The sequence below is a fragment of the Salminus brasiliensis genome, chromosome 21 (assembly GCF_030463535.1).
Source record: "Salminus brasiliensis chromosome 21, fSalBra1.hap2, whole genome shotgun sequence".
Lineage (NCBI taxonomy): Eukaryota > Metazoa > Chordata > Actinopteri > Characiformes > Bryconidae > Salminus > Salminus brasiliensis.
Window position 1 is genome coordinate 24,957,497 of NC_132898.1, and position 25,210 is coordinate 24,982,706.

At 43.6% G+C, this 25,210-nt stretch overlaps 1 pseudogene; it reads right to left on the reverse strand.

Moving 5' to 3' along the window:
• The window catches only part of LOC140543417 (uncharacterized), a 30,515-nt pseudogene continuing 5,305 nt past the window's right edge, over nt 1-25,210 (reverse strand).

The following is a 25,210-nucleotide window of genomic DNA, read 5'->3' on the forward strand; positions in this document are numbered from 1 at the left end:
TTAGCTGCATTCATCTCTCTGTCTTTCAGGACTACCGGCCCCGGTCCCACTGCTGAAAAACATCCCCACATCATGAGTCTGCCACTGGCATGCTTCACTGTAGAGATGGCATTAGCCAGGTGAAGAGCAGTGTCTGGTTTCCTCCAGACAGGATGTTTGATATTTAGGCCAAAAAGTTCAATTCAGGTTTCATCAGACCAGAGAATCTTGTTTCTCATGGTTTAAGAGTCCTCTATGTGTCTTTTTGGCAGCACGCTGTCATGTCTTTTATTAAGAGGTGGCTTCTGCCTGACCACTCTACCATAAAGACGTGATTTGTGGAGTGTTGCCTGGATGGTTGATCTTCTGGATGGTTTTCCCATCTCCACAAGGACACGCTGGAGCTCTGTCAGAGTGACCCTCGGGTTGCTGCTCACCTCCCTGGCCAAGGCCCATCCTCCCTGATCACAGTTTGGCCAGGTGATCAGGTCTAGGAAGATTCTTAGCAGTTCCAAATTCCTTCCATTTCCGAATAAGGGTGGCCACTGTGCTCTTTGGGACCTGTACAGCTGCAGCTGTTGTACCCCTCTCCAGATCTCCAGCCTTGACACAATCCTGTTTCTGAGGTCTGCAGATAATTCCTTTGGCCCCATTATCTTGGAGTCTGCTCTGACATGCACTGTCAACTGTGGGACCTTATACAGGCAGGTGTTGGCAATTCCCAATCATGTCCAATCAAATGAATTTACCACAGGTGGACTCTAATTGAGTTATAGAAACATCTCAAGCAGTATCAGTGGAAACCAAATGCACCCCAGCTCACTTTTGGGTGTCCTGTCAAAGGGTGTGCACACTTGTGAACATATGATTTATGATATTTTACATTTAAATTTACCTGGTTGACTTTCCATGCTTTTGAAACACCAATCTGACCCTTAGTTTACAATATTTTGGTCTCTCCTTATTCATAAAGATTGGTTTCTATGGTCTGGAAATGAGCTGAAAAGACAAGAAGTGAACAGACCTGCCTTTAAATGGTTATCAAAAGCCACAGGGCCCTATCTTACACCCTGCGCAAGGTGTGTTGTGATGCTCATTGCTATCTCACTCCCCGCCAACAGTCTATTTTCACACTATCCGCCTGCGTTGTTTAAATAGCAACAGTCCTTGCGAATATATCTACGCTGACTGGTCTCGAAATGAGGTGTGTTCAGGTAAAGTTCTGGTGTGTTGCTAGCTTGGCAATGGAAAACACAGGTGCTCCACTGACTGAAAACAACCTAGGCAGACGTCAACACTCAGACATTCATTGCTACCATGGCAGTGAATTGTCAACACAGGCACGTGCCCAACGTGCGTACACCCCTGCTTTAGACCATTGAAATAGCAATCCGCCAAAGTCAGACCGCACCTGGCTCTTAAAGGGAATAGCGAGTGACATGTAGATTTGGTTTATTGCACATTACGCCCGTCGTTACAATAGCAAAGACACACTGACACGGCCCAAATCAAGCTCAGCAGTGCGCGGTTGATGGCTTGCCAAAAGACCGCTATAATAATGCCCATGCTGTTATCTCAAATATCAGCACGGTTTGAACGCTTCTTAACCAATCAGATTGTGAGGTCGGAAGTAACTGAGAAAGATGCTCACAGAGCTGTAAACACAGACAACAGAGACTTCTGTGACTTTTAGAGTATTGTAGTTCTGTATTTTTTGGTTTTCTGGTTTCTTAGGCCTATAGGAGTCCCTAAGTACACATCCTGCTCAGGACCCTCAAAAGGGTTTTCTTCATGCGGTGATGAAGCAAGTACCATCACTTCGTGATGTTTAAAAAGGTCAAACAGATCCTAGATCAGCCTATTAAGCAATCTTAAGCCCTACTCGGACGAGATTAGTGAGTCGACATGTGGGTAAACACTCCGTCATATCCAGTGGTAAAGGTGTTTTTGCAGCTTTTCTCAAGTATGGAGGCCAAACCACAGCTGTAGACTTCAGCTGTAGACAAAGATTACAACTTCATTTCTGGTGGTTATTTAAGAAATGGTCATTATTAAAGGTACGTATTGATAATGTGCGCGCATTTAAGTGCACATCCCCACCCCCCTCCCCACACAATAATGTTGCCCCTCCTCCCAATGTTCCATACAGATAGCCTTGTTGAGTTTAATGGGAGAACATGTAGTAATCTCAGAGCCTCAATAGGAAGCACACACTACAACAAGATATGAAAACCCTTCCCAACTCCACGGCGAGGCTGACGGAGCTCCACTCATTAGCATATATATGAGAAAAGTTCATTTTTTACCTTCAGAACTCGAAGCCAGGCAGCTATCCACGCTTACACACTCTGCTCCCAAGAGCGAAAAAAATAAAGCGTTAGCTTTTTGGAAAGTTACGTCCTTCTACTTCAAACACAAGAGGCAGAACTGCGGCCTGGTTGAGTGGACACTGCTGTCCGGGCAAATGTGGGGCTCTGGAAGCGAAGCAAAGGGCTTTGGATCATTCATTGATCTTGTCTACAATAGATTTGAATTTATCAGTTTTATTGAAACTCACAGGTTCAATAGTGTTTTACAGCTCTACTGTTTTACATGAGCCGGCATTTCTCACTAAGTGCTATCAAATTCAGTTAAACAGGCTGTTTTTGTTACTGTGCCTTTAAGATAGATATATGCAAATGATCATTAAAATGAAATTTACACAATGTTTTATATTAGATAATAATGCTGAATTATATTGACTGAATAATTCATAGTGGATACGGAATTATTTATTGTAAACACTGACTCATTCATACTAGATCCTGAAGAACGCATGGTAATTGAATAATTCAGTAGAGTAGATACTGAGGAGTTAATGATTACTGACTAATTAACTGTAAATTCATTAATTCATTGTAGATTATGAATAATAAAGAGTGAATACTGAATAAAGTTAGTAGATACTGAATTATTCATAATAGATACTGACTAATTCATAGTGGATGTTGAAACATTTACAGTAGATATTGATTTATTTATAGTAGATACTGAATAATACATAGTAGTTTTTAAAGAATTCACCATAGATACGGAATTATACATAGTAGATACTGAATCATTTACAGAAGATTAAAAAAAAAAATCATAATAAATACAAAATTCTTACAGTAAATACTAAATTATTTTATATTTAAGATATAGTGGATACTGAATCATTTGTAGTTGATGCTGAAAATATGTTATAGTAGATTCTGAATAAGATAGTGTACACACAGCTTGTATAACCTCCATAGAAAAACACTAACAAACAGGATTTTATAGCAGCCACGCATGGCCCTAAGGTCACCATGCCCAATGCCAAGCAGGGGCTAGAGGGATATAAAGTCCCCAGCACTGAGCCGTGGAGCAGTGGAACTGTGTTCTGTGGAATGATGGATGGTGCTCCATTCAATACCTTAAAGATGAGTCAGAGTGGCGGAACTGATTATATATATTTGTATCAGTGCCAGACCTCACCGGTGCCCCTGTGATTTCTCAATACAATCAAATCCTCACAGCATGGTTCCAACTTCTTTCCAGAAGACTAGAGGCTGTCAGTGCATAAAAGGTGGGCATATTAAGTTCATATTAATTTTCTTGATTTCCGAAGAAACGCTTGACGAGAAGGTGTCCGCAAACCTTTGGTCATGCCGTGTAACCCAGACTCTGTCGAAAAGCCTTCACGTCAACATCAGTTCTGAAAAATGTCTTGAGTAAATAAACCTTCAGTCGGATAAAACCACAAACGTACAACACATGCTCCGAGCACTCTGCGGAGCTCTGCTAATTTAATATTCCACAGCCACGTCCAGTCCTAATGCGAACCGCATTGGGGGGCTAGCTGGGACTGCACATACACACAGAGGGACAGGGAATAGGGGGGCACTGAATAAATAAATCCACAATGCAAAGCAGCAGCACTGATTTCATTCATTGGAATGACTCTACAGTCCCTGTAGAGAAGCACCGCCAATAGAATAGGACTCTCTGGAGCAGATAAACTAGATCAACCTATTGGCACCATGCCTAATACCAGGCGTGGGCTAGAGGGATATAAAGCCCCCCCAGCATTGACCTGTGGAGCAGTGGAACTGTGTTCTCTGGAATGATGAGATGGTGCTTCATCCAATACTTTTGGGATGAGTTGGGGAGTTGGGGATGAGGAGGGGTGGTGATCATCCAACAGCCTGACCTCACTAAGGCTTTTGTCACTGGACACAATCAATCAAATCCTCAAAGCAATGCTCCAAAATCTAGTAGACAGTCTTCTTCCCTGGACAGTAGAGACAGTCACTCCAACAAAGGCAGGATACCCTCTTTTTCAATTCCCTTGATTTCAGAAGAAACAATTAATGAGCAGGTGTCCCAATACTTTTGACAAAGCTCAATGCTGCAGGGCTTTATGCCTGGCATTAGGCCTGGTGCCAATAGGTTTACGTTAATCTGCTCCAGAGTCCCATTCTATTGGCAGTGCTTCTCTACAAGGACTAGACAAGCTGATTGTGTGCATTTGCACATCTGTGTACAGTACACAGTGTATATAATACATAGATGCATAATACATCATAAGTAATGGGTGCAGCTTAAAGTGCTGGATGCATTTCTTAGAAGGAGTGTCCACAAACATTTGGACACATAAATACTATTATATAATATTAAAATCGAAGAATCTGATGAATAAAAGTGTGAGAATTAATTTTCTTGCTGACAGAAACAGCCAGCCTAGCTCAAGCAGGTCAAACTGGTTGACCAGCTTAGCTCTTGACCAGCATAGGGTGTCTTTTCATTTGAGTTTGATGATTGTAAGCTGGTCTACCAGTGTGACCAACCTGATCAAATTAGTCAACCAGTATGACCAAGCTGGTCAACCAGTATGAGCAGCTTGGTGACCAGCTTGGTCACACTGGTCATGCTGATAGACCAGCTGGTCCATTAAGCTCAAATGAAAACATACTTTATGCTGGTCAAGAGCTAAGCTGGTTAACACACACACCCACAAACACACATATTATACTACCCATCTTTTTAGTTACTGGAGTTGTGTGTATGTGTGTGTGTCCATCTCCTGTCTGATGATGTCATGACTGGTGTGACTTCTCTGACCTTCACAGTGGTCATCTCTCCCGGTCTTCTCTGCTTTACCTCCACCCGCTTATGTCACAACCCACAGGAAAGGAAATAATGTTCTTTTGTGTGTGTGTGTGTTGTTGTGTGTGTGTTAGTGTTGGCACAACATACTGTGCCTCGGGGACATTATGAGAGGGCTAGGGCTGTATGTGTGTGTGTGTATGGCAAAGTGAGTCTCAACCTATAGGCTGTAAAAAAAAAAAAAGCCTTATGGCACTCAAAGATTAGCGTTGTGTGTGTGTGTGTGTGTATAGCTGTGCCATATCAGCCAGTGGCCTTCGTCCCATCATGCTGAATATGAAAGTCCAACACCCAGTTCATCCGGCCCTAGCTGGGATCTGTGTATGTGTGTGTGTGTGTGTCGGTGCCAGTGACAGAAATCGTGCCAGCTTCAATCAAGCATAATGACTGGCATTTTGAGCCCAGAGCCACTGTGAGGGCAACACACACACATACACCCATGCACACACAGCAATCAATCCTGTTTACAGGACCCAACACTCATTTGTATAGAAACACAACAAAGGCATTCAATCGTCGAAAAGAATGAGCTTCTTGTTAACTGGCATAATTAAGAGTGAATAATTAAGAGAGTTTAATGAACAGAAGCGTAAACAGTGAGTTCAGTGTCTAAGGCCTGCTGAGTCTGCTCCAGCACTATTACAGCTAAATTTCATCTATTACAGCTGTATTACAGCTATATTGCATCTATCACCGCTATATTACATCTATTACCACTATATTACAGCTACATTGCATCTATTACAACCATACTACAGCTATATTACATTTATTACAGCTATTGCTGTTATATTACAGCTATATTACAGCTATAATACCTCTATTACAGATAGATTACATATCTGAAAGCTGTATTACAGCTATATTAAAGTTATTACAGCTATATTGCCGCTATTACAGCTATATTACAGCCATTACAGCTATCATAACTATATTACAGACAAGTTTAGTGTCTAAGGCCTGCTCAGTCTACCCAAGCACTATTAAAGCTATATCACATCTATTATAGCTATGTGACAGCTGCACTGCATCTATTGCGGCTATATTACAGCTATAACAGCTATATTACAGCTATATTGCATCTATTACAGCTATATTACAGTTATATTGCATCTATTACAGCCATATTACAGCTAGATTACATATATTATAGCCATTACAACTATATTACAGCCATTACAGCTATGTTACAGTCATTACAGTTATAATACATATATTACCGCTATAAAAGCTTTATTACAGCTATAACTGCTACATTACAAGTATATTACAGCTATTCTGCAGCAACATTGCAGTTATATTACAGCTATATTAAAGCTCTACTACAGCCACATTACAGCTACTACAGAAATAAAACCTATATCACAGCTACATTATATAATTATAATATAGTTATATAGTTATATTATAGCTACATTACAACTATATAACATCTATTACATACATATTAGGTACATTGCAATTATATTACAGCTACTTTACAGCTATATTATAGCTGCTTTTGAAGATGATCACTCCTACTTATATACTCTTATTAAGTGACCGTGTGCAAAAGTAGTGATTGCCCCCTTAGTTCTCACAGCACTCAGTGGCTGTCGGTGTTGTTGATAATGTGCACCTTCCTTATGTTTGTACTTTTGAATTTAAATCATGACTACAAAACTCTCTCTCTCTCTCTCTCTCTCTCCCTCTCTCTCTCTTTCTCTCTATGTCTCTCCCTCCACAGGATGCCACATAAGTACAGGGGTCCATGCTCACCAGGGCGTGCTCACATGATGTATGTTCTCACACCCGATCATTACTCACACTCACACAGTCACACACTCTACTGCATCCTGGAAACACAAACTGCACATTTCTCCAGGAAAGACAAACTATTACACTACCGTTTCCTGAATCCACCTTTTTCCTCCAAACTCTGACTCACTCTCTCCTGCAGCTCCGTCATGCTTTTGTTTTGATTGACGCCTCTGATTTAATGATCGTTTTATACTTTATTAAGTCATTACGCCTTATCTTTCTTTGTAACACTGCGGTAAGGGCTGTAGATTATATATATTCTACATACAGGCAGTGGCTCAGCTCCTCCCCCCTAATGACTGTATGGATCATATATATTGTACTCTTTTACAAGGGCCAGATTTTGAAGGCTAGACAACTGGGTCAGAACATCTCCAAAACATCAGAGAGATCTCGTGGGGTGTTTCTCATATGCAGTGGTCAGTACCTGCCAAAAGTGCTCCAAAGAAGGGCAACCAGTGAACCAGCAACAGGGTCATGGGCCACCAAGACTCACAGATGTGATCCTCGGACACCCCACCTCACAACGTGTCGGACTTCATGGTGTCAGATACCTCAGGACACCTTTTAGCTGTCTCGTGGAGTCCATGTCTTAACAGTCAGAGCTGTTATAGCGGCATGAGGAGGACTTACACATTACTGTCATAATTAACATCTTTTTCGTAGGCCTCAAAATAGAGCCCTGTGGAACTCCATTAAATATAAGTTACCAAATCATTCACCATAGTTTCTGCATTAGGATTAATAATTGAATGATAAATCTAGGCTGTAAGGGGTTAATGTTAGGGCGGAAGGGTGCATATCTACCCAGTCAGTGTATGGTAGATTAGCTCATGTTCACTCTGAAGTGAATGTGCTGAAGCTGTGGGTTATCTCTGCCCTCAATTCAGCAGAGGAAACGCAGCATTACAAAACAACTTCTCACCTTCTTCTGCAGTCTGTGGCGTTGCCGTGAGCTCTGTGACAGATGTCTGAAGGTGGGATGGCGAGTGAAAACGGTGTGATTTAATCACCCCGGCCTGCCCCTGGGCACACAACACAACACACAGCACTTAAACGCTTAAACACTGGAACACTGGAACACTCAAATTGGAACACAGTGCAGGCCAGAGCGAGTCACTCTGAGTTTAGAGTGGAGAGGCGAAGCTAAGCAGCAGCTCAGCATGTCTGACAGAATGCTGGAGGGGCAGAGAGGAGAGCATGTCTGGGCCCAACATTCACACACACACACACACACACACACACATACCCTTGCATTTGAAGAAGTAAGGAGACATTAATGCATGTTCATGTTTACATCTTTAAAATTGATATGAAAGGAGCATTGGTATTGGTGCAGTTTATCCCCGCCCACTCAAGTTTAAAGAAGTGTTTCAGCCCAGACTGCTTTATAAATTAGACAAAATATAGGGTAGCCAATCAAAATGCAGTTAATTTACATACAGGACTGTGTATGTACTCCCCTATTATGGTTACGGCAAGTTACGGTTACCTCCTGGATCTCTAAGGATTGCCTAGTCCAGGACTACACTGCATGCTGAATAGAAATTTCCCATTGAAAGGGCAAGGTAGTCCAGGACTAGGCTTAATGCACCTTAGTGTCTTATTGTTAGTGTTATTAATCCTAATGCAGAAACTATTGTGACTTACTTGGCAATCGTTTGGTTTAGCTTAGTGGAGTCCCACAGGGCTCTATTTTAGGGCCTATGAAATTGATGGTAATTATGACAGTATTGTAGTTTTGAGAGTGATTTATTGAAGTGTGGGATTACACACAGGGCCTAAGGGGTCAATGGCTTCTTATGTGGGCAGTAAGTGTTTATTTACTGATATTAGACTAAACACAAACAACATTTATACAAAAACATTTCAGCCCAGTAATGATGCATAATGATGTTGAACCAGGTGAGCTGGTGATAGAATTGAACTCATCCAGACGGGTACTTTCAAAGAGCTTTCAACAACATGAGCAGCCTGTGAGACTTGACTGCTAATTGGACGTTTGGTGGAATGTGTGATCTGCTGAACGTCCAACACCTCCAGCATTTTTTTAAATGATCCTCCCATTGCTTGCGTGTGCGTTTGTCGTTTGTCCATGCTTGTAGTGCATTAACTGTGCATTTTTGTGCTCATGCAATGGTTGCGGTAAAAGCAGAACACGTGGGCAGAACATGTTCAATCTGCGCCTGAAACTGCCACTAAAGCCTCAGTCCATCAGACCCTCAGTCTACAGCACTGTGCTGTGTAATGCTTTCAGGAAATGCCCCCTAATTCTGCTCTGCTAATCTTCAGCTTAACCACTCCTGAACAAAGACTGGAGCTTCAGTCTCTGCACTGGAACACGAGCTCAGCACTGCTCCCCCAAAAACACCACAACACACACACACACACACACACACACACACAGGGAGAGAGAGAGAGAGAGAGAGAGAGAGAGAGAGAGAGAGAGAGAGAGAGAGAGATGAAAGAGGGAGGAAATTGAGAGAGAGGAAGAGAGAGACAGAAATGAAAGAGAGGAAAATAGAGAGAGGGAGGGTGAGAGTGAGTAAAGAAAGAGAGGGAGGAGTGACAGAGAGACAGAGGGAGTAAGACAGAGAGGAAAGAGAAAGAGAGATAGAAAGTGAATAGATAAACAAGACAGAGAGAGAGGAGACTGTGAGATAGAAAGAGGATAAATAAATGAGAGAGGATGAAAGAGAGAATGGAAGAGGGAGGAAAGAGAGAGAGAGAGAGAGAGAGAGAGAGAGAGAGAGAGAGAGAGAGAGACAGAAATGAAACAGAGTGAGAAGATGAGAGGGAGTGAAGAATGAGACGGAGGAGGGCGAGAAAGATAGAGAGGGTAACACAGAAAGGAAAAAGAAAGAGAGAGAGACAGAGAGAGACATAAAGAGAGGAAGAAGAAAAGAGAGAGAGACAGAGAGAGATATGTATGAGTGAGGGAAAAGAAAGCGAGAGAGAGTGGGGGAGATAGACAGAGAGAAAGAGAAAGAGAGAGAGAGAGAGAGAGAGAGAGAGAGAGAGAGAGAGAGAGAAAGAGAGAGAGAGAGAGAAATGATGGGGATGAAAACAGAAAGAGAAGGTGAGAGGCAAGAAAAATAGGGTAGCACATAGTGAGGAAAGTGAACGAGAGAGAGAGAGAGAAACATAGAGAGGGAAACAGAGAGAGATAGAGAGAGAGAGAGAGAGAGAGAGAGAGAGAGAGAGAGAGAGAGAGAGAGAGACAGAGAGGGAAACAGAGAGAGAGGGAGAGATAGAGAGAGAGAAATGAAATAGGAAGGAAGAGAGCGAGGGTGAGAGAAAGCGAGAGGAGATACAAGAGGGACGTCAGTGGTAAGAAAAAGAGGTCAAGAGAGAAGAGAATGAGAGAGAGAAAAAAGAGGCATTGAAACAAACTTTCTGAGAAAAAAGAGAAACGAGGAGAGGGAAACGAGTGAGATACAGGAGAGACAGAGAGAAAAAGAGAGAGAGACGGAAAGGGAGAAAGAGACACATGTGGAGCAAGAGCAGGAGAGAGAGCAAGAGAGAGAGAGAGAGTGAGACAGACAGACAGACAGAGTAACATTCACTTTTTGAAACACCTGACAGTCCACAGTGCTCTGGTTTATGAAAACCTGCGGCGCTGATCTCAGATCAGTTTTTGGGTTCGGCCTTCTCATGAACAAATGAGCTCATAAAGACAGCTGGAGCTGTTCCAAGATCAGCACCTTCACGCTCGGAGAGGCCTCGTGAGTGTCAGGCCGAGTTGAGGCCTGCGTTCAGGAGTGAATAAATCAGCTGGCGCTTGTCAGGGGCAGTTTTTATGTGTCAGCTCACATCACTGGCACCTCATCACCTCACCTTTGAGGAGCTGCATTAACGCTTCCAGCAGATGATGTATCGGATAAAAATAACGCTCAAATTAGCGCTTCTCTGAGCTCCACTGGCAGAGATTTTATAGCTTTAGGATGTTCCTGACCCTGCCCGCCCTAAACGCCTCACATATCTGACAGGAAGGACACACTTTTCCCTCCATCTTTCACCCAACCTTGATCCTAACCTGAAGGGCCTGTTTCAATGGGATGGGATCAGATCTCATTCAGATTTCACGTGTCCTCATAAGAAGCCAGGTGTAAACACTCCCAAAACACACCCAGTCACCCCCAGTTGCTGACACAGACGTGCAAATGCACACACATCCAGCTTGTCAAGTCCCTGTAGAGAAGTACAACTAATAAAATAGGACTCTCTGGAGCAGATACAAAACATGAACCTATTGGCACCATGCCCAATGCCAGGCGTGGGCTAGAGGGGTATAAAGCCCCCCAGCATTGAGCTGTGGAGCAGTGGAACTGGGTTCTCTGGAATGATGGTTGGTGCTCCAGCCTATACTTTTGGGATGAGTTGGGGAGTTGGGGATGAGGTAGGGTGGTGATCTTTCAACATCCTGCGCTGGTACAAGTGGATCACAGACAGCAGTGCTGCTGGAGTTTTTAAACACTGTGTCTGTCCACTCACTGTCCACTCTAATAGACACTCCTTCCTAGTTGTTCCACCTTGTATAAATAAAGTCAGAAACAGAAGCTCATCTGTGGGTCTGTGATGGTCATTCTCTAGTCCTTCATTAGTGCTCACAGGACGCTGTTGGCTGGATATTTCTGGTTGGTGGACCATTCTTAGTCCAGCAGTAATGCTGAGGTGTTTAAACACTCCAGCAGCACCGCTGTGTCTGATCCACTCGTACCAGCCCAACACACCCTCACACACCACCACCATATCAGTGTCACTGCAGTGCTGAGAATGACCCACCACCCAAATACAACCTGCTCTGAGGTGGTCCTGTGGGGTCCTGACCGTTGAAGAGCAGGGTGAATGGAGTCTAACAGTAAAAGTAAGTATGCAGAGAAACTGATGGACTACAGTCTGAAATTATAGAGCTACACAGTGCTCCTATATGGGCATCCTAAGTGGAGCTGATATAATGGACAATGATTGTAGAAACGAGGAGGTGGTTTTAATAAAGTGGCTGGACAGTCTTGTGCAGATTTCCAAGATGTGATGTTAAATATATGCCAAATCCAGTATGATATACAGTAGCTAACAAGCACTGTACAGTATACCTCATTATACCTTTGTTGAATGCTAATTCTAATGGGTGGGGTATAAGCTCATGTTCCTGTATAGCTACATTAGCCGCATAGGTCAAAATCAGACACCTGGCCACGTCTCAATCGGTTTGTGGTTAATTGACGAACAGTACATCTGAGTTTTTCCCGAACTAATGTTTTAACAATCAACTGAATGAGCTGCTAATAGCGCTCTGTGCTAATCACAGGCACTGCTGAAGGCCTTCATTGGCAGCCTATACCTCTGCTGATTTACAGGCTGAGGCTCAGAAACGGCATGGAGGCTTAAAGACCGACGCCCTTATAACCCCAAAAGCACACCCACTTCATTGCTTCATACCCGTAAAAATTCAAATAAAAACACCCCTCCGTAATAAAAAACACGCAACGCGCTGCTTCCTCTCTCCCACTTACTGGGTTAGACAAGGTTAACTGAATTTTTCACTCTCCTCTGTAAACACAACTGGACCCCAGCTTCCCCAAAGTGTGGAAATTCGAATTTGAAGGGCTTTAGATCCAGAGGAACAGTGGTGTCCTGTTTCTGCGTTCTAGCCCCATATACAGAAAGCATAGTACTCTATAATAGTATACTGTACATCACAGCATGTACAGTAATACCTAATCCACTATACCCTTTACTAGCACCATACCACATACCAATGGTCCACCACCCAAATAACATCTTATATGGTCCAATGGTGGTCTCTTTCCATGGACGGATTATGAGGTAAAGGGGGACAGATGGGTAGAGTCTCCATAACTGATTAAAAGGTAAAAATAAAATGAGACCTCTAACAACCATACCTTAAAGCTTTAATATTTAACCAGTTTAGATAAAAACATTATTAAATGTGTTCAGGATGACTTGGATGGTAAGAAGCAGAAAATGGCCAGATTTTCAAGACTGAACTTGAGAAAGGGAAAAATGTTGCTGTAGATTTCAGAACACTCCCACCACCATGTTTAACAGGTGAGGTGGTATGCCTTGGGTCTTGAGCAGGAGGTGTGGAAAAAAAAACCTGGCAGGTTTGATTCTTAGTCTATAGCTCCTCCCCCTTAATGTGTTTACTGTTTATTCCCATCTGCAAGTTAGAGCTCACTCCTATCACATGTGGGGGGGGGGGGGGTTCTATTCTCAGACTCCTGACCATTGAGGGCAGTGGTGTTGATAGGATTAAACTTAAACTTATTATTTTATAATCTATAATTCTCTTGACAAGCAAGCAGTTAGACAGTTGCTCCACTCTATAGCTGTGAAGTTGTGTACAATTCTGTGTCCATTAGAGAACAGAAAGGTAAATTTACCCCGAGCTGTGTTTTGATGTAGTGTAACTTCACAGCTCTAGACCAGCCCTACGATCTAACTGCTGCTAATCAGGTGTGAGGAGATTGTAAGTTCAAACACCAGCAAAAGCTCAGAGCTTCATTGTTAAAACCCTCCCAGTCTGGGGACGTCATGTGATCAAAAAAGTTTTAACCTGCAGATGGGATTAAACATTAAACAGATTGAGGGGGAGGAGCTACAGACTAAACGTCTTGTGCAATTTCTTCAATTTCAGCAGCAGCTCATTTACAGATGTTTTTGAAGCTCAATCTAATATGTGTTATTGATCGAACTGAGGTGCAGAGGTAAAAATATTGAGTCAGGAGAACATTTGACTACGCTAGTTGAATTAACTCTGTAACTGTAATCAGTTACTGCAGCATTATAAGCCTGATTTTACATTTTTTACAGTGTGTGGTAGGTGGTAAAATAAGTGTAGGTGCAAGATGTAAATACACAGTTTATTAGCTGTACCTAATATGATGCTTGTTCTACCATCTGCTGATGATCTTCTTGTGCTTCTGGATCTTTACAGTTTGGCAATCAAACACTGGAACTTTAAAGCAGCAGAATTAAAAGCTCTTACTGCAAATTAACTCGTCACGCTCCACTTCCAAAAGCACTGTAATTACAGAATAGTTTCCTTATACCACCAAAGCCCAGGCCTGCGTTACGGATATGGGTAACATTGTGCAGCTAATGACATAGATGTCATTACAGTATAAAGTACAGGGGCAGAGCACTGAAGCTCCTGAAGGTGTACCCTGTTTACTTCCAGCCCTAATCTAATACACCTGCCTCTAATCCTGAGAGGCTCCTAAACACCCTGATTACCTGGATCAGGTATGTTAGACTGGAACCCAACCCTGCATGATGGTACATCATCAAGAGCAATCATGGGCACCTCTGATTGGGGCATACGGGTCTGAGATATCTCAGCACAGGATTACAAGATTACAGAGTGTCAAATCATGAAGACGGCATGACCTCAGCCTCAAAGCATTCACAAACAGAGCTCTGTCTCACTGGCATTGCGCCCCTGTTGCTCTAAGAAGATGATCCATTACTAGAGGTTGGCAGGAAAATTACAATCAAGGCAGGTCTACACTCTGGTAGGCTGCGCCCATTTCCGTAATTATGCTATTTATTTTCTGTAGTTATGCTATTCCATTTCCGTCGTTATGCTATATAATTTCCATAGTTACGCTATTCCATTTCCATAGTTATGCTATTCCATTACTGTAGTTACGCTATTCCATTTCCATAGTTATGCTACTCCATTTCTGTAGTTATGCTATTCCATTTTCATAGTTACACTATTCCGTTTCCATAGTTATGCTATTCCATTTCTGTAGTTATGTTATTCCATTTCCGTAGTTTTGCTATTCCATTTCTGTAGTTACGTTATTCCGTTTCCATAGTTATGCTATTCCATTACTACTCTATGTGGACAAAAGTATCAGGACACCTACACATTACACCTACAGAAGTTGTTATGACATCCCATTCTAAATCTATAGGCATTAATAAGGAGTCAGCACGTCTGGAGCTCTGCGATTTTCGAATCAGCAGAGCGTTGGAGACTTTTATGCATTGTGCACCTCAGAACTCAGAACCTAAACGCCTTCACTTCTCAGTAACACCACTCACAGCTGATGGTGGAATACACCTGTATACTGAACATGTGAATTCAATGACTAAAGAAATATGTCCCAATACTTTTGTCCATGTAGTGTAGCTAACATTAGCTCATATCTACATTAACACTAGCTTGGCCTAATGGTAAACAAGCTAAACTAGCTACCCAACATACATTTTTGCTTTGAGTCTGTTTTAGGGAAAACCCTTCTGAAACCTAATGAATGCCCTCATGCTGGTCTGAGGCTGGTTTCACAGTCTATTAAACGAGTGAGGTGAGAACTCTGGGTTAGAAAAGCTGACTGTAAGCCATCGTTAAGTGGACACCCAGGAGTTATGCCTGACTTTTCTCGACAGTCCCAGCCATGATGTCTGATGTCTGGATTCGGTACAATCAGCCCTTGGAATGGAGAGCCAGGCTGATTGGCTGAGGTCTTACCATACAAGAAGGAAGGCAGTAAAACACCACCTTTTCACATCGCCGAGGTTGTTTGGATTGGCTGTGAAAAATGGCTCATTTTTATTTCAATTAAGGTCCCCTTGGGTCCATTCCGGTGTTCTGAATATGGTCGCCGAAACAATGCAGTCAATGGCAAATCAAAGCCAACACCTGATTGACATAACTCAACGCCAACACCTCAAACCCTTCGAACCTGCATGAACTCAAACACGTTATTCCCAGGAGCATTGTTCCCATGCAGCTGGCATTTAGGGCACCAAGCCAGTATGACTGCTAGCACCCTGGCAGTACTTAGTCGGCCAGACATCCTGGCCTGCCCTTGACACTGTTCGGCCTTGTAAGTTTTAAAAACGAGAGCTGAAGTATTTTGATGAGTGCAGGTAATCTGTGGTCTTCAGAATCCTGGGTAAGATGTAGTATGCACCTTGTTGAAACACTGAATGGGAGCTAATGCTGTCAGTTAGCATGACTTTCATCATCAGCCGCTGTTAGCCACATTGGAAGTACACTAAATGGACAAAAGTATTGGGACACCAGCTCATTCCTTGTTTTTTTCTGAAACTAAGAGTATTAAAAATATTTTAACCTGCTTTTATTGGAGTATCTGTCTCCACTGTCCAGGGACGAAGGCTTCCTACTAAATTCTGAAGCATTGCCGTGAGAATTTGATTGCATTCAGCGACAAGAGTGTTTATTAGTTCAGGTCTCCTCAACTCCTTCCAATAGTACTGGATGGAGCACCAACTATCATTCCAGAGAACACAGTTCCACTGTTCCACAGCTCAATGCTGGGGGGCTTTAGATCCCTCTAGCTCACACCTGGCATTTATCTGCTCCAGAGAGGCCCACTATTCCATTGGCAGTACTTTTTCTACAAGGACTAGACAAGCTGGGTGTGTGTATGCATCTGTCCATCTGTGTCAGCAATAGATTTAACTTAAAGTAGCAGAATGCATTCATTTAGAAGGGATGTCCACTAACATTTGGACATGTAGTGTTTTTGGTAAGTTTTTAATTAATACTAAGGTCTTAAAGGCTTGTAAGGGCCTGAGTGATCTGAAAATCCCTCCCCACAAATGAATTTGAGGATTTATAGCAGGGTACGATTATTGGACTGTGGTTTATTTATAGTTTTCCGAAAAAGTGACTCAATTTTTCAACATGTGGTGCCAATAAAAAACACACACTGCAGAGTTCAACAGCGTTCCATGTAGAAATATAAAACACAAGTAATGGACGACCAGGCCTCCAGTGGGAAACTAGGCTAGGTTGGCTGGAAATCATGGGGGACCTTAATGTTGTTTATTGAATCAGCCATGTAAAATCATACAGAGGCTTCCAAACAACACAGAAAGCTAATCTGAGTTATGAATGTTTTTATCTCCTATTTGGCAGACAATGACCATTCTATACATCTGCCGTTACCAAACTCAGAAACGGAAACATTGCAATTACTGGCTCTCATTTGGTCTTGTTTCCAAGAGAGGTGTAAGGTAATCCTGCTGGTTCACAACATAACCGCAATCCGATTGGCCGAGACACTGGCGGCTTGGGTTCCGTAACTCGAGCCCCAATAAAAGAAACAGTGTGACTTTTGTATAATTCATAATAAACAACAGTTACAGGTTTGTCACCTGGCCTCTTTAGCAGGGTGCACGAAATTCACCTGAGCTGGCTAAGCAGCTTGTCTAGGTGCGGCTGGAGGAAATTACCCTCCTCAGGTAGGCGTAAGGAAAAAGCCCCGGGGCCCAGGCATTTTCTTGAATGCGCTGCCTCGAATTCCAGAAGATGAAAGAGCCCCTTTGTCATCTCCGTTGAAGGCTGTGATAACAGTGGGCCACCATGGGACGGCATAAATCCGCTCCCCTGCAATTTAGCCCCGAGCCAGAGCAACCCCTAAAATACAAGCACATAATAATGGCTAGTAGGGGAGAAGACAGGGGTGCTAAATGTAGCCCAAGAACAATGAGGGGGGACAATCACAAATAGGTAGGAAAGGATCTATTATGATGAGCGAGAGAGTGAGATCTAGAGATAAGGAGAAGAGGGGGTTGACCCATTGAGGCTAAAGGAAAAGCCACAATTCACCCCAAATTAGAGCAGGTAGCTTCATAGTTTAGCATTACACAGCAATGATTGTTGCTTCTCTCTCACTGTCAGAAAAAACTTTGCTCAAGCCAAAGTTCTTGGCAACCTACCTGGTTAAACACAATGACAAAGGGGTTGTGAGCTAGTGCCGCTTTGCCATCAGCAGTCGGAGTCAAAGAGAGCACAATTGGACGTGCTCTCTCCAAGTGTGTTGGACTGGTTTGCACAGGTGTCTGTTAGCTGGTGCAGGGGAGCTGGGGATCCGGCGCATGCCAGGCAGCGTGTCGGCAATGCTGCATCAGCAGCAGCTCGAAAAGAGTTCAAGAAGAAGTCCTTACCCTCCTAGTGTCTGGAGCATTGCTAGTGCTAGGGAGAGCTACGAACGACTGGGTTAACACTTGGCTGTTTTGCTCAAACTTGCAAAGTACACCTGATAGTTGGGTTGGATCGAAGTCAGATCACGTTCCCACCACAAAAGAAACACTGCAGAGTTTATTTGGGACAAGACGAAGACCTCTTCTTCTCAAAAGGTCTCGTGTGGTTGTTTTAGTCCACATCTGAGTGAATGAATTGTACAAAGTGTGTTTTAACCAGACTAAAAGTGTGCAGGTGTGAAAATGCCCTAAGCCATGATAGCATATCTTGATAGCACAGAGTTATTCATAAAAATGACGAAGTGGAAATGACGCATGAATTTGACTCCTCTGTTCAACCATCTCAGCTCATGGTTCACAATAATCTGATAAGCAGTAAAGGCCTCGTTGGATGACTGTCTTCATATGGAGTGCAGAAAATACTATAATACTGTGTAACAATACAGATATTCAAATGATTAATGACTAAAGCTGAAATGACTCATGACTTTGAAATGATTCATCCATTTGACTCACGGCTCTCAATCAAGACCGACAAGCAGGAGACTTCTTCAGATGCCCCTATTGATGACTGTGTGGACTGCTGGGAACACTGTCAGCTGTGCTAATCACACAGAAATCCAGTAGATAGCTATAAACGTCAACATCTACACTGATTGCAAAGAAATGTGAAGCAACTGAGAGCGTACTCTTTGCTAAAAGCTATTAGCCATGCTAGGAGCTGTCGTTGAATCCTTTACTGTAGATGACAAACTCAAGCCAAATGCTCTCGGTTCTCAATCAAGAGTGATCTGATAAGCAACGAGGCCTCTCCAGACGCCCCTATCTGCGTGTGGAGTGGCGTCCGGGACGTTAGCGTGTCAGAGGATGGAGGCCTGGGTGGCATTAAAGAGCAGATGATTGGGCTGGAGATGGTAATGTGGGATGGGATCATGCAGGCACACAAAAGGCTGGGTGGGGCGAGACCCACTTTGGCATGAGAGGTATGTTCCCACTCCCTCCGGAGGGGCGAGAAGGATTCAGAACATGTGTGTTTTGGCAGGGAGAGAGAGAGAGACAGAGAGAGAGGGAGACAGAGAGAGAGAGACCTCCACCACTCCACAAACATAAACACACAAGTGCCAGTCAGAGACTTCACCCGCATCCACCATGCTGTCATCTTGTCCGACGAGGTGTTATCAGATGGTTCTTTGTGAAACGTCAGAAAAACAAACCTGTGCGTCTTTAATCATGATGGAGAGCGTCACTTACAGCCGGATAACATGAGGACCGTGCGCTTTGATGTCGTATCGGAATATCTTATCCATTCAAAACAGTGTCTAGTCTAAAAATTAATGGTATAGAAGAACAACTAGATGCAACAGTTAACACACACGGCAGCTGTCTTCAGCAGTGGGAAGGCTGCAGCTGGAAAGCTACACCCTGATCCTTTTGCAAGGTCTGTTTGCAAGTGTCTTTCAAGCTTAAAGAGGAATTCAATTGATCTTTTAAAATCTCTGCATAATTTAATACAAACAAAGCAATCCAGAGGGGGTTGGGTGAGACATGCTCTGCCCTACAGAAATGTATGGAGTCAGAATCGATCACAGTGGTGGTGAATAGAATCAGAGGTCTGAAGAGTATAATGCCTCTAAAAGTTCCCTCACAAAAAGTTATTAAGGTTATGGATACCGTGTCTGATGCCTGAGACATTGGCATATTTACCAAAGCAGGACCAATTGCATCTGAGCATGGAGGGGAACCATTCTGGTGGCTTTTCCACATGGACGTGGTTCAGCATGGAGTGCTCACAAACCGGGATGAGCCTGGTTTTCTCAGCACGGTTAGCTAACCATACTTGGGGCCATAGAACTTTCTGGTGAGAGGGCTTAATGATGTAAGTCGTGGCCTAATGGTCAAAGAAGTGGGCTTTTGACCCGAAGGTCACCGGTTCGAATCCTACAGGCAGGTAAGTATTGGGGTGGGGGAGTGCAGGCTGCCGCCTCCCTCAATCCATGACAAGGCACCTAACCCCCAACTGCTCCCCAGGTGCTGGAGTTGGCTGCCCACTGCTCTGGGTGTGTGTATGCTGATGGCCCGTAGTATGTGTGAGTGTTCACTACCATGGATGTTATAAATGCAGAGGACATATTTTACTGTACGTTGTACAGTGGCAAATACTTGCACCTTTATGTAGGGATCCACAGATTGGCTCCATATTTGCGCCACCTTTAGCATGTCAGCTATGTGCCTCGTTCAACATCGCTCCCACAGCATCAGCATGTCAGCTATGTGCCTCGTTCAACATCGCTCCCACAGCATCAGCATGCCAGCTACATACCTCGTCCAACATCTCTACAGCAGCATTAGCATGCCAGCTACATACCTCGTCCAACATCTCTACAGCAGCATTAGCATGCCAGCTCGTTCAACGTTCAATGTGCGTCATTCAACATCGCCACCACGACATCAGCATGCCAGCTACATACCTCGTTCAACATCAGCATCAGCATGCCATACTGTGGCGTTATCAGCAGCAATCCAGCATTACCTTCAGCGGCTAAACCCTTAAAAGTGAACTGCAGGGTTTCTGTATTCTGACTATGTTCGTGACATCATGACTGTATGTCGTCTTTTATTCCAGGAACATGGCTATAGCTATGCGTTTGCATAGTGCTAACTGCATACCAGAGTCATCACACACTCGCGTCAAACCCTGGTTAAAAACCAACATTAGGTTGACAGCATGCCCCAATGTTAGACAGGCATTTTATTAATTTTAGTGACCTAAAAGAAACAATATATAAACATCTAACAATGACTGACTTCTACGCTGTGTGTCCGTTAACATAATGAAGTTTATGAGTTTACGAAATGTTGGTATTTTATGTCAATATGACGTTGGCATGCGACCCTCAGACAACACATCCCAACATTGAATTTTGGTCGCGCAACAGCATGACCTACATACTACCAGATAACGTCTATCGATTCTGGTGGCCTGCTGAGACCAGTGAACCTACACGTGTCTTCTGAGTTTTATATGGAATATTGATGATGGTAAAATAGTGGCAAATCTGACAAATGTGTTTCTTTGGGAACTATTATGCCACACAACATCCTGCATGTAACCAAGTTGCCAAGATTATATCTATGTTTTAGACTCACAATCTTCTTAAACATGTGGTAGACAGTGTCTCGGGTACATCAGGCAGGGTATGCATCACCATTGGGTGTTCTAACTTTCTATAACGGAGCTTTTGGAGGCATTAAACCCTCTTCAGACATCTGATTCCATTCACGACTGTGAACAATTTTTTCACACTGACTTTCATATCATAATAAATAATGCCCCTGTTTTCAAGCTGGTGTCAAAAACTGGGGGGGATGGACATTTCTTCAGCATTGTCTTCAAGCCCACCAAAGCCCAATGCCGTCAGATATCCAGAGGTCGCCTCTGGAAACATCACTGCATATCAAACAGTTCCCAAACTTGGACCATGGTCCACAGTAATATGGCCACGCATTTGCACAACAACAGCCATTCTTATATCCTCGCAAGAGGAGGAACAGGGAGCACAGGAGAGCGCATGCCTTTGGGTGAACCTTGACCCCCACTGGCTAAGAAGAGTGACCTGCCCTCCCATTGATTTACATACTAACAGGGACACACACACACAGTGAAGTACAAAGAACAGCCCATATGGAAGCTGAAGGCCCTGGCTGAGGAACGCCGAGTGTGTGTGTGTTCCCCTGCTGCTGCTTACGCTCTGTATTTACATGAAAAATGCCCGGAGGAGTCGGGACTATTAGGAGGCAGAACAGTCTGTAAGATCAAGGGTTTTCAGTTAATCCTGTTTATTCCAGGGACCAGGTAAAGTTCCTACTCCCATACGATTCACAACCACAGGCTTTGTTACCTGAAAACCTCCAAAAAACATCTTCCAGCTTTAATATCAGGGTTGAAAAGACTAAACACCTACTTAAGAGGGCCTATATCATCATCGTTCCTAGCTCCGATGTCTGGACAATGGGTCGCAAAGCAGATGTTGATGGTTGGCAAACAGGCCACAGTGTGAAGGAAGTAAATCTGCAGGTGTATGGAAGCGTACGGTCATACAGGTCTACCAGCAGTGGCAGAAATTCCGGTCTACATGAAGTTCTTTATGAGCAGAAGTGAGCAAAGGCCTCTTGCATGCCACTCTTCTCCATGTGTTCATGGTATGCAGTTCCCTGAGGAATGCTCATTCAGAAATTGATTAGTTTCGTCTTGCTGACACAGATGTGCAAATGCACACACAGACACACACAGCTTGTTTAGTCCTTATAGAGAAGTACTGTCAGTAGAACAGACTAGACTATTTGGACTAAATAAGCATCAACCTATTGGCACCTCTGGAGTGATGGTTGGTGCCTCATCCAGTACTTTTGGGATGAGTTGGGGAGTTGGGGAGAAATTGGAGTGGTAATCATCCAACATCTTGACCTCACCGAAGTTCTTGTTGCTGAATGCAATCAGATCCTCACAGCAATGCTCCAGAATCCCATAGAAAGCCTTCTTCTTTCCTGGAAAGTAGATACAGTTACTTCAACAAAAGCAGCATAAGCTCTTTTTAACACCCCTGATTTCAGAATAAGCAATAAATAAGCAGGTGTCCCAAAACGTTTGTCCACATAGTTTTTCACAATCTCTGCCCAGTAAAAACCCACTGACCCACTGAACTCCCTTTGCCTGCATTAGCTATTCAGTATTTCTCTTATTATTGCTTTCCAGGATCTCCCAGTGCGTCCATGCAGTCAAGCTGTTTGGGCACTTTTTATATCTGCATATTTTTTTTTTTATCAGTTTAAGAATTTGATTATCAAAACTATGCGTACTTAGCAAACTCTCGCTGAAACGAGAACCGCACAATTAATCACAAGCCTTAAATCATCTTTAGGGTTGAGGTGTGTCAGCCGCTTTAGAGCTGGTTGTGATTAAATGTATACAGTGGGAGTCTACGAGCCAAATATAAACATCAGGCCGGGATGCTGAGATATGTCCTTTGGCTTGCCTCTACACTCACAAATACGCCCCCCCCCCCCCCCCCCCTCCAGTCCCTGTTTGACCTTCCACCCAGTGGTAGCCTCTGTCACACACTTACACACACACACACACACACACTCATTAAAGTAGGCCTATCTCTCTCACTCTCTCTATCTCTTTCTGTGAGTAGCACCTACTCTTTGAAAAACTTTGGCCCAGGCTGGTTCTAAGGGTGTTCTCGGGGAGATGGCTGTGGTTTGATCGATCCACGCCCGTCAGGGGGCTCGGTACAATGCTAGGGCAAAACACAGAGGCACGCACTCTCTTTCTCTCTCTCTTTCTCTTGTGCTCTTGCTCTCGTTCTCGTTCTCCTGAGGAACCCAGCAAAGGGAATAACTGATAAAATGGGAAGGAAGAGAAACAGGTCCCTCCTGCTGCCTGAGTCGCCTGCTGTGTGGTGAATTATTAAAGGGAAAGTCTTGTTTTTGTTCTTATGTCTGTGTGTGTGTGTGTGTGTGTGTGTGTGTGTACTTCCACCTCTCCGGCTCCCCTTCAAGATTTCCTCCAAGATGTTCCTCAAGGAAGCATCTTTCACCCTGAAAAAATACAGTAACATGGACTTCGTTATACTGCTGGGTTGCACAACATACTGTATTATTCTGTATATTTACAGTACAGACCTTCGCAATACTGATATGTTGTATGGACAAAAGTATTGGGACACCTGCTCAATTATTGTTTCTTCAGAAATCAAGGGTATTAAAGTTGAAAATGCTTTTTCTACTGTCCAGGGAAAAGAAATTTCTACTAGATTTTGGAGCATTGATTGAATTTGATTTCAGCATTCAGCAGCAAGAGCTTTAATGAGGCCAGGATGTTGGATGATCACCACCCCCAACCCATCCCCAACTCACTGCAGAAAAGGACTGTATGGAGCACCATCAGACATAACCACTCTCGGCTCAACATCAACGGCTCCTCTGTGGAGATTGTTAAGAGCACCAATTTCCTTGGTGTCCACCTAGCGGAGAACCTCACCTGGTCCCTGAACACCATTGAGGACAGCTGAGAGGATCATCGGAGTCTCTCTCCCCTCCGTCATGGACATTTACACTGCCCGCTGCATCCGCAAAGCAACCAGCATTGATGACTCCACCCACCCTTCACACAGACTGTTCTCCCTCCTGCCATCAGGAAGAAGGTACCGCAGCATCCGGTCCAACACGACCAGACTCTGCAATAGCTTCTTCCCCCAAGCCATCAGACTTCTCAACTCAACTCAACTCAACTTCTTTTCTGTTACATGCACACTCTCTCTCTCTCTCTCTCTCTCTCTAACCATTTACCCCAGATAACATGGGTAGCATTATTTGCACAAGCATTTACACTAATGGCTTTACTACCTCACTGGACTCAATATTTATTACCACTGCATAATTTGCACACTACCGGCAATTATTTATTACTCTTTTTTCTGTCTGTACTGTGTTGTGTTGTCTGTCCGCACTTGTTTATGTTGAACTTGTGTTCTGTATGCACTGTGTCTATGTTGGAGGAACGTTGTTTCGTTTCACTGTGTACTCTGTATGTAGTTGAAATGACAATAAAACCCACTTGACTTGACATGACTTGACTTGACCATCAGCGTTCCAGAGAACACAGTTCTACTGCTCCAAAGCTCAGTGCATTAGGCATGGTGCCAAAAGTTCCTGTTAATCTGCTCCAGAGAGTCCTATTATATTGGCAATACTTCTCTACGGGGACTAGACAAGCTGTGTGTGTGCATTTGCACATCTGTGTCAGCAAACCATTTAAAGTAGCTAAATGCATTCTTAAAAAATGGGTGTCCACAAACATTTGGACGTACTACTGTCTTAGAAATCTGTAATTTCCAGAAATTGTTTCTGCTTCTGTCTGGAACTGTACTGGTTGTAGCGCTGATCGGCTTTACAAGGATTCCAACTCTGCTGGGGGTACGAGGTTTTGTCCGATTAGCTATGCTTCCTTGCCTTTTTAAACTGTGCTAGCTAACACAACTCATTGAACCCGTGGGTCGTGACCCGTCGCCCCATTTTTAGATTCTGTGGAGATAAGAGACGGGGTGATGACGTGGGAAGTGTGCTAGGCAGACTTAGCAGCTGAGCGTCCTCCTTATCTGAGGAACAGCATCCCAGAAATGGGGGAAGGCCAGCGGGGACACAGCCAGCTGCCCATTTCAAGTGCCTTGCTACTTACCGACCTGGTGTCATTTCTGAGTATTAGCACCCTGGC